We start from the raw sequence: 9922 nt of genomic DNA, 5'->3' as shown, positions 1-9922 counted from the left end.
CGTTATAAGATTGTTACATTATATGTGAAAAAAATGTATGATATTATTTGAAGGAAAGCTGCAGTAGGTTAAAGATGCATATTGCAAAACCTAGAGCAGCCATTAAGAAAATTAAAAGATGGTATAGTTAATTAGACAATGATAGAAATACAACTGAATCTTGAAAACTATTCAATTAATCCAGAAGAAAGTAAAAAAGAAAGAAAAAAAAAGAACAAAGAAGAAAACAAATAGAAACAAAATAGCAGATTTATTCTAGTAATGTCCATAATAATAATTGCTATTATCATTATTATTTTAGTGTAATTCCATTAGATGTAACTCATCTGAAAACTCATTAATAGGCAGAGATTATCAAATCAATTTACATAAAAATATTAAATTGGTGATACACAGGTGAGAAGATAAAGCTAAATTCATAAAGATAATATAATAACTAAGAATCTGGCAAACACTGTTTTAGTAAAATATAATAACTATAGCACTAATTTAATTAAAAATGCACACACAATGTTGGAGATTGGGGTTGAGAGTGTATGAGGGTTCCGTTCTCCAATAATATAGGGATAAAAATCATTACATTCAATTCAAATCTCATTTTATAAATGGCTATTTTCTGTAATGTCCTCCTCAAAAGGCTAGGAGTGGATCTAAGTAACCTATATATTATTAATAAATCTTCTGATTTAATTATTTATAAATTATATATTATTTCTTTTGAATATATTGATAATTTTAGCCAATACTACAAAATGGAGAAATAATGTCTATAATTTTACTATTTGCTATGTTTAGGACTTTTAATAGAAACATAAGTAATACTCCTGCATATTCTGTCTTATTAGATGTTTCAGATATGGAAACTGAGGTTCAAGTTGATTGAATGCCTGATTCCTGTTTTCATAGTGCTCACACGGCATAAATGAGGTCGTATATCTCTATTTCTAGATTGCAAATGCTGTCAACTTTCTTTCCCCGCTCCAAGTTCTGCTAGGCGTGGATTCATAATGAGTGTCCAGGCTCTCCTTAGCTTTCCTTCTTTTAGTGGTGCAAATATTTTAGATTTTTCCTTCCAGTTTTAGTATGTCCAGGCCAGCAGGTCCTCATCTCTTCAGTGCCTCATTAAGCCACACTCTTGTTCCCCTGGCATTCTGCTTCCCCAAATCCAATGTAGGAGCATGAAGACCTATGGAATCACCCCCTAGCCTTCCTTCCTGTGTCCCTGTTTGTAGGGGGGAGTGAATCAGGTGGTCTGGATTCAGAGCTGGTCTGGCCAGGTACTAACTATAAAACTTGAGGAAGTTACAGAACTACTCCAAGCCTGAACTTGTTCAGCAATAAAGGACATTACAATAGTGGAGGTCTCCCACAGGCGGAATTCATTGCTGTTGTGTAAAGCGCTTAGCAGAGTATCTACAATAAGACACACATCCTAAAAGTTGCTATTGTTTTTGTTACTGTTATTCTCACTAATGGATAAATAAGAAGAACCTTTAGTGTGAGTTCTTCCAGATTTTCATTCTGTTTCCAGTAAACTCTAGAGAGTCAGGAGTTTGCTGTGCATATGGGGCCCAGAGACACTTAGCCTGGTGCATACTGTAGCCAGCAGCCAAAGGTGACTACCCAGCCATTGAAATGAGGCTCATCTAAATGGAGGCGCACTTGAGTATAAAATACGGTACAGAAACGGAATGTAAACTACTTATTCATAATTTGATATTAATTACATGATGAAATAATACTGTTTTACATATGGGGTTAAACAGAATATATAACTAAAGTTAGTCCACTGTTATTTTTAGTTTTTTATTACAGCTACTAGAAAATTTAGAATTACATATGTGTCTCCCTGTTGTTTTTATGGGACAGTCTTCATCTAGTGTCCACTTCTTAAGTAATCAGGTCTACTGCAGGGTGAACTCGGTGCCACACACTGCAGGTAAAGACCTCCCAATCTGTTTAGAATTTCAAGGAAAAGTTCTAGGAAATCACAAGATTTCTATGAGTATTTAGGGACACAACTTATATTCAATTACACAGGGGTGAGCATATAGAAGTCAATAAAAGTTCACTAGTTTTGTTACTGTTACTATCTCTGTATTAAGTGGGAGGCTGTAGGATTATCTGTGCTTCAGAAGGGAGAATCATCTCACTTGCACACACAGCTGACGTGTTCCTAGACTCAGTGGCGTGCTCTGCACTCAGAGAAAACGGCTCCTGGAACTGCTGGTTCTGGAGGCAGCCTGGCCAGCAGCAGGACTGCGAAGCATCCATGCACTTGGGTCCATGGAAGCTAGCAGTGACAGCCTGTGTGAACCCAGTAACTCAGTGGTGGCAGGCAGGGTTACAGTTGAGAGTTTTGTGGCTTGCTGACCTGAGTGGTGCAGAGGATGGAAGTTTGTGGAAGGACCTTGGAGATGCCTGTCTTTTCACCACAAGACAGTTCTCTGAGAACTGACTGGCTTCTCTCTCTCATGTCTCACCCCCTACCGAGGTTTCTAGGGACCAAAGGGTCTCCCTGTGAGGGGCAGACCACTCGTGATTTATTTGAGGTTCTCCTGCCAAGTACTCTCAATGTTTAACAGGTTTCCACCAGAGCATCTCATCTTCCTTCCCCCTGTCTGTTTCTTCACTTCTCGGTATTAGATGCTAAATAGATTCGGATGAACAATTTGGCTCACTCGGCTCCTTCCTGGCCACTGCCTGTGTTACCTCCCCCACATAAAGCCTGAGCTGACAACATTGGAATTTATGAAAACCAGTAAGAAGTGAGGTATGCAGCGCAGCACTCACACGGAGCTGACTCTGAAGGGCTAAGCCCTCTATTTCCGGGCCAAATTGCACAAATAATAGGGCTAGGACCCTTGCAATTGCAAACAGCAAGTATGTGAAGGTAATTCAAAGAAAAGTAGTTTATGTGTCTTTGAAAAACTAGGATTGGAAGTGGGCTGTGGGGGCCATCTTCCCCTGTACCCCAGTGTAGCTCCAGAGTTCCCAGGGACCCTGGGACTGACTGGTCCCCCGTGTGATCCTTCACATCCCACCCTAGGATCTGGCTGAAGCTTGGGCTCCAAGGAGAACATATCCAGAGATTTCCTTGTATGGATTTCCCTCTGAGGTTTTAGTTGTGGAGGAGAAGAGAATCAATGTAAGCTTGGTAACCCTTTCCAGATCTCCACACGAGGCCTCCGTACTCCTGTTGTGCTTCGCAGAATCGCCTTCCCGGAGTAGGGATGTGGGGATGGTCTCTAGCCACAGGACGGAACTTCTGGGGTTTGTGTTTCACTGGTGGAATGTGGAGTGCCTTTGGGGCTCACAGGCACTGATCACAAGAGGCCAACCTGTTTTCTCAATCTCACTCGCTTGCCTCCAAGTTCTGTGTTCATAAGCTCCACAGAGCCCCTCTGCACACATGATTGGAAACATGCTCTTTTCAGCCTTGAAATCCAAAGGAAACAGAAATATGCCAAACTGCCATATGATTTCTGTTAAGTATATATACACACACATATATATGTGCCTGTATGTATATATATGCACGTGTATTATATCTATACATACACACCTACACACATGTATATATACATACACGCATGCATACACCTATTTATATATACACACATGCATTTATGCACATGCATAGATTATATATGTACTGTTCATGCCTACACATGCACACATGTATACACATACATGCATATATACACATACGTACATACGTATGTACCCATGCACACACTCACTACCTATTTCAGGCTCTCTATGGACTCACTGGCAGTGGCTGAGGCATACTGAAACCTGGACACAAAGTTCACTCGCTCCAGTTCCTCCTGGTGTGACTGCTCGGCTTTGAGAGCTGAGCAATGAAGATCCAACAGCTTCAGAGCCAGCCTGTGGTAGAGACGTTTGTCGTGTTGCATGAGAGAGACTGTGCTGAGAATGAAGCTTCCTGAGCAGAGAGCACTGCCCTGGCTAGCCTAGGACCTGGAGGTTTGAATGAAGCAGGCCAAGTCCTGGCCCCTCGTGGTGAGTGCTGTGCTGACCCTCAAATAAACTGTTGTGCTTCATTATTAGACACGTTTTTATTTGAAACCTCCAACTATTGCCATTCAAATGCTGTCCCTGAAAGGAAACAGATTGCAGGACAGGGTCACGGGGGGAGCCCCAAGAAAGTGCTCCCTGCTTTCTTCCTGCTCCAGCAGTGACGTATGTTCGCCTGTCAAAATGATGAGCTCCACAGTCAGAGACTTTGTGTATCACACCGAGGAATAATAACACTAAAAAGTACGTTTAAGAAAAGGGAAAAAATCAGATACCTTCCAAACAAGGGAAATTTGTGTAAAAGTGGAAATGATAATTGGAGATAACCTGGAGTTTGCGCAGTCTGCCAATCTTTGCCTTCTGGAACAGAATGCCTGCCAACAGCCAAGACCACGGGCACCCACAGTGCGTGCAGGTTGTCATCCTCTGAGTTCCTGGCACTGAGGGAAGCATTCATGTACAAAAGCTTCACTTCTCTCCTGAGCCTTCCCCTATTTGCCCAACCAATTATTTCCAGAGAAATTAGGCAAAACAACTCTGAAAATAATGCAAGAAGTTTGCTAAAATAATAGACTGAGATTGTATTGATCATATCCAGCTCTTTAAAGACACCGACATAGCCTTAAATACACCATTGAGGGTTTTGCAGAAAAATGAGTTTATTGGGTTAGAATCCAGCAACCGAGGTTAATGTACAATGTTTCAGAATCTGGTGCACTTTGTAATGGAGTAGAGGAGACGCCAGCCTGGCAGTCTTGGAATATAATATTTACACTTTCCAGAGAACAGTCAGTACCTGAAACTGGACTTTTATGTGGGGGCTGATCCTTCTTGTGGCCATGGCTCCCTCTTCTGAAGGCCTTAAAGAAGACAAAGCAGAAGTGTTAGTGTGACGAGTGGAGGTGAGTGTTGTGTTCATGCATGCATTAAGCAGCTCAAGTGGCATCATTCATATCCGTCAGTTTAGAGCAGCTCAGTCTACAACATATGACAGGGTATGCAATCAGCCCATAAATGTGTGCATAGGCATTATCAGATTACTTTATTTCCTTTAAACAAACTCACCTTAACCTTCAGGTGGAAGAGAGTCAATCTTCATTCTCACTGGCAGAGATGCCTAGTGCTCCCCACAATAGAATTTTCCTGCTCCTCATAACTGGGGCCATGTGACCAGACAGGGCCACAAACCACAAGCAAGAGTGCTGTGCACCGTTTCTGGGCTGAGGTAGTATGAAGTCTTGGCTCTGCCCTCCAACTATCTCTTTGCTGTCCCAGCAAGCTTCAAAACCATGCTTTCCAGATGGTGGTGGCCATAGAAGCAGGCCAACAGATCCACATCCAATTTTCTGGAAGCAACAAAGACATCTTTGTTGAGTGGAGCCTGGTTCATTTAGGAATTATTTACATTGCATAGCCCAGTGTATTACCTGCCTAATTGTGTCCTCGGGGCTCACGGGGTGGGAAAGACTTACAACATGACAGAGAAATGAGAAAAGGGCCCTCTCCATGTCACTCTGTTGTGGTGGCCACAGATCCGTTCATGGTCTAGTGTTTGTAATCCTTAGTTAATCCCACATAGTACTTAGGGGTCAGAAGTTCCACCTGCTGAGAGGAGCAAGGAACAAAAGGATGGTCACTACACACTTCAGCCTAGGGCTACGAGTGGTGGGCACAGGTAAGCCGATGCCGAATGATATGGTTTGGATCTGTGTTCTGCCCAAACTCCATCTTCAATACTAATAACCAGTGTTGGAGGTACGACCTGGTGGGAGGTGACTGGATCATGGGGGTGTATTTCTCATGAATGGTTTAGCACCATTCCTCTCGATACTGTCTTTGCCATACTAAGTTCTCATGAAACTTGGTTATTTAAAATTTTGTGGCATTTCCTCTCTCTCTCTCAACCTCTCTCCATCCTGCTCCTGCCATGTGAGACACCTGGACCTTCTTCACCTTCTGCCATGATTGGAAATTTCCTGAGGCCTCCCCAGAAGCAGAAGCCATTATAGTTCCTATACAGCCTGCAGAACCATGAGCCAATTAAACCTCTTTATAATTACCCAGTCTCAGGTATTTCTTTATAGCAATGCCAATATGGACTTATACACCAATACAGATGCAGTTCACTCCCAGGCACAAGCCCAGGGAGACATGGAGCGGATTACAGTGCAGTGATGCTGCCACTTTTAGGGTCTGGGGTGCTGTGGCCAGTCCGCTCCCAGCACAGAATGAGCAGCAGCAGAACGTCCTCAAAAGGGGAACAGGTTTTTCTCCTTTTGCCCACATGGCCCCAACTCCTTGCCTTTGAAGGATGGATAAAAAGACCTGGAGGAAAATGGAGCAAAATAACAGCCCTACTCCAAATTGATGTATAAACTTAATGTAATTTCTACCAGATTCCCAGCAATATTTTTTGCAGAGACAGACAAGCTTCTTCTACCTTTTATATGGAAAGTCAGAGGACCTAGAAGAGCTACAACAATCTTGAAAAAGACTGAAGTGCAAAAATAATTCAGTAATTAAGACAGCGTAGTACTGGCAGATGAATAGACACATAGATCAATGGGATAGAGAATCCAGAAATAATCACACTAAAAAAGCTAACTGATTTTTAACAGAGGTGCAAAAGCAGTTCAATGGAGAAAACGTAGCCTTTTCCATCACTGGTGTTGGTGCAATTGGACATCCATTAGCCAAAAAAAAAAAAAAAAAAAAAAAAAAAAAGAATCTCAACCTAAACCTCGCAACTTTTGTATAAGTTAACTCAACTCAAATGGATCATGGATACGGAAGGTAAACTTATCAATATTTCAGAAAAAGAAACTTAGGAGAAAATCTTCTGAACCTAAAGCTAGGTTAAGGGTTTTTAAACTTGAGACTAAAAGTACAACCTATACAGGGAAAAATTGATAAACTATATATAATAAAAATTTTTAAAGTTGTTCAGTGAAAGACCCCATGAAGAAAATGAAAAAAAAAAAAAAAACAAGCTACAAGTTGGGAGAAAATATTTGCAAACCACACATCTGACATACAATGTTTTAGAATACATAAAGATATCTCAAAATTCAACAGTAAAAAAAAATTTAATTAGAAAATGGAAAAAAAGGGAGAACATACATTTTACTGAAAAGGATATGTAGAGAGTAAATAAATACATGAAATTATGTTCAACATTATTAGTCATCAGGGAAATGCAAATTAAAACTACAATGAGATACCACTACACCCCTATCAGAATGGCTGAAGTCAGAAATAGTGATAACATCAAATGCTGGTGAGGATGTGGAGAAAGTGGATCATGCACTCGTTGTTGGTGGGAATGTAAAATGATCCAGTCATTCTGGAAAAGTTTGGCAGTTTCTTAAAACACTAACCATGCAAGTATCATATGGCTTAGCAATTACACTCTTGATTTTGTATCCCAAAGAAATGAAATCTTATGGTTCCACACAGGCATGCTTATGAATGTTTATAGCAGTTTTACTTGTAGTAGCCAAAATGAGACAACCCAGATGTCCTTTGTGCAGTGAGTGGTTAAACAAACTTGGGGACCTCCACGTGATGGACCATAGCTTAGCAATAGAAAGGAACAAACTCTTCATACATGCCACAACTTGGATGATCTCAAGGGAATTATGTTGAGTGATAAAGGTCAATCTCACATGGTTACGTATTGTATGATTCCATTTACATGATGGTCTCAAAATTTAAAAAAATATGACGATGGAGAACAATTTCACTAAATTGTTATCTAATTTGCCAGAGATTGAGGCTGTGAGAGAGGGGTGAATGTGACTTTAAAGAGATGATGCACTGTTTATATTGTAGCAGTGGGATGGTCCTGTGTATGGTGGTGGTAGGTACACAAATGTGCAGACATGGCAGAATGGCAGAGAACACACGCACACCCAGAAATGAAAGCGTGCAAAATGGTGAAATTGGAATAAGGTCTGTGGCCTCCATCACAGTCAGTGTCCTGGTTTTGATGCTGTATTGTAGCTGGGCAAGATGTTAACACTGAACAAAACTGAGTGAGGGGCACACAAGACTTTCCCGCACATTTTTTGCAACTTCCTGTGATTCTATAATTACTTTAAAATTAAAAAAATTTTAAAAATCTGGCAGACGTAGACCATGAACTTAAGCTCCTTGTTTTTCTTGTTTTTTGTTTTTTGTTTTTTTGACATGGAGTCTTGCTCTGCTGCCCAGGCTGGAATGCAGTGGCATGATCTCGGCTCACTGCAACCTCCACCTCCCAGGTTCAAGTGATTCTCCTGCCTCAGCCTCCCAAGTAGCTGAGACTACAGGCGCGTGCCACCAGGCCTGGCTAATTTTTTTTTTTTTTTTTTCGTATTTTTAGTAGAGACGGGGCTTCACTGTGTTAGCCAGGAGAGTCTCGATCTCCTGACCTTGTGATCCACCCGCCTTGGCCTCCCAAAGTGCTGGGATTACAGAATGCAGCAGGCTGCCTGCCAGCAGGGGCTGCCTTGCCTTTGAGTCTCCCTCATCCTCTGGGGAAGACCGTGAGTGGATGAAGGAGTGTAGCTCTGGCTGATCGACAACTCAGCCCAGTAGAAGCTCTTGGCTCTGAGGCTGGATGTGGAGTGCAGAATTATTTCATGCTTTATCATTTGTTCATTTGTTAAACAATGATCCAGCTAGTACCCACTGTGGTCCAGGCCTGTGCTGGGATTTGAGGCACTAAAGCCTGAACCCTGTCTGCAAGAGGGTCCTCTATTGCTCCTTCATAGAGCGTGACAAGTAAAAGTAGAGGTGAGCCAGTAGAGGTGAGTGTAGGAATCTCACACAAGGCCAAATAGCCCAGCTCACAGGCTCAGAAGCTGAGGTTGAAAACAAATAAAAATTCAATCAAGAGCAGGTAGTGTTTCAGGTGGAGAAGAGATCACATGCAAGACCAAGGGGTCCCTGGGTCTGCACTTTGCATGTAATCTCTTCTACAGCTGGCCTCCCCAGTATTCCCTGGCACCATGGTTTCCGTGAAGGGGACCCAGAAGCCTTGGGCATGAGGTGGGCTATACCCCAGGCAGAGAAGAGTCAGGTCTCAGACATGGCAGGATGGGGGCTGAGGATAGAGCAAGTTCAAAGAGAAAAGTAGGAAGCAGAGCCTGGAACAATTCCAGTACCAGAAGGAGACAAGGAGAGTGGCTTTTCAACAAGTGGTTGGCCGTGAGCTGGGCTCGCCAGAGGAGTGGGTCTGCAGCAGACTCCCGCGGATGTTGCTGCACCCACTTCTGGCCTGGTGAGAGCTTTGCAGTCAACTGCAGGCTTTGCATATCTCACAAATTAGTGGTACTGATTAATTAGCAGCCCTGCAGTGTGGTGCTTGAGGCCTCTGGTTCTGAAATTACATGGCTTGACTTCCAGTCCTGCTAGGACAAAAAATGATGACCTTGAGCAAGTTACTTAATGGCACAGATTCTCATTTTTTCACTCATACAATAAACATAATGTTAATACCTACTACATCATAGTACCATTGTGAAGATTACATAAGATCATGTAAGTAAAGGGCTTATCAGATCATCAAGCACATTCTAAGCACTTGTTACCTATAATTAATACTACAATTATCACTACACTGTTAGTATTGTTTTATTTTTCCTTGGCTCACTAACCCTGGAAATGTCCTCCACTGTGTTACTACAGCACGTCTCTCTGGAGAGGGGAGCTTTCCCCAGGTCAGGGTATGAACCCCTCCAATCCCCCAAGATAAATCAGGGCCCCAACCAGGCTTCAATGCAGACACCTCATAGAGGACTTTGCAGGCTCCCCTAGTGCAGGACTCAGGTGGCCAGTTATATCTTTGTAGTGTAACCCATTCTTTTCCTTCAACCTTTTTATGGGCTTGGGCACAAGT

Source organism: Macaca nemestrina, chromosome 9 (assembly GCF_043159975.1).
Source record: "Macaca nemestrina isolate mMacNem1 chromosome 9, mMacNem.hap1, whole genome shotgun sequence".
Taxonomy (NCBI): domain Eukaryota; kingdom Metazoa; phylum Chordata; class Mammalia; order Primates; family Cercopithecidae; genus Macaca; species Macaca nemestrina.
The sequence above is the reverse complement of the archived record's forward strand: the minus strand, read 5'-3'. Positions refer to the sequence as shown.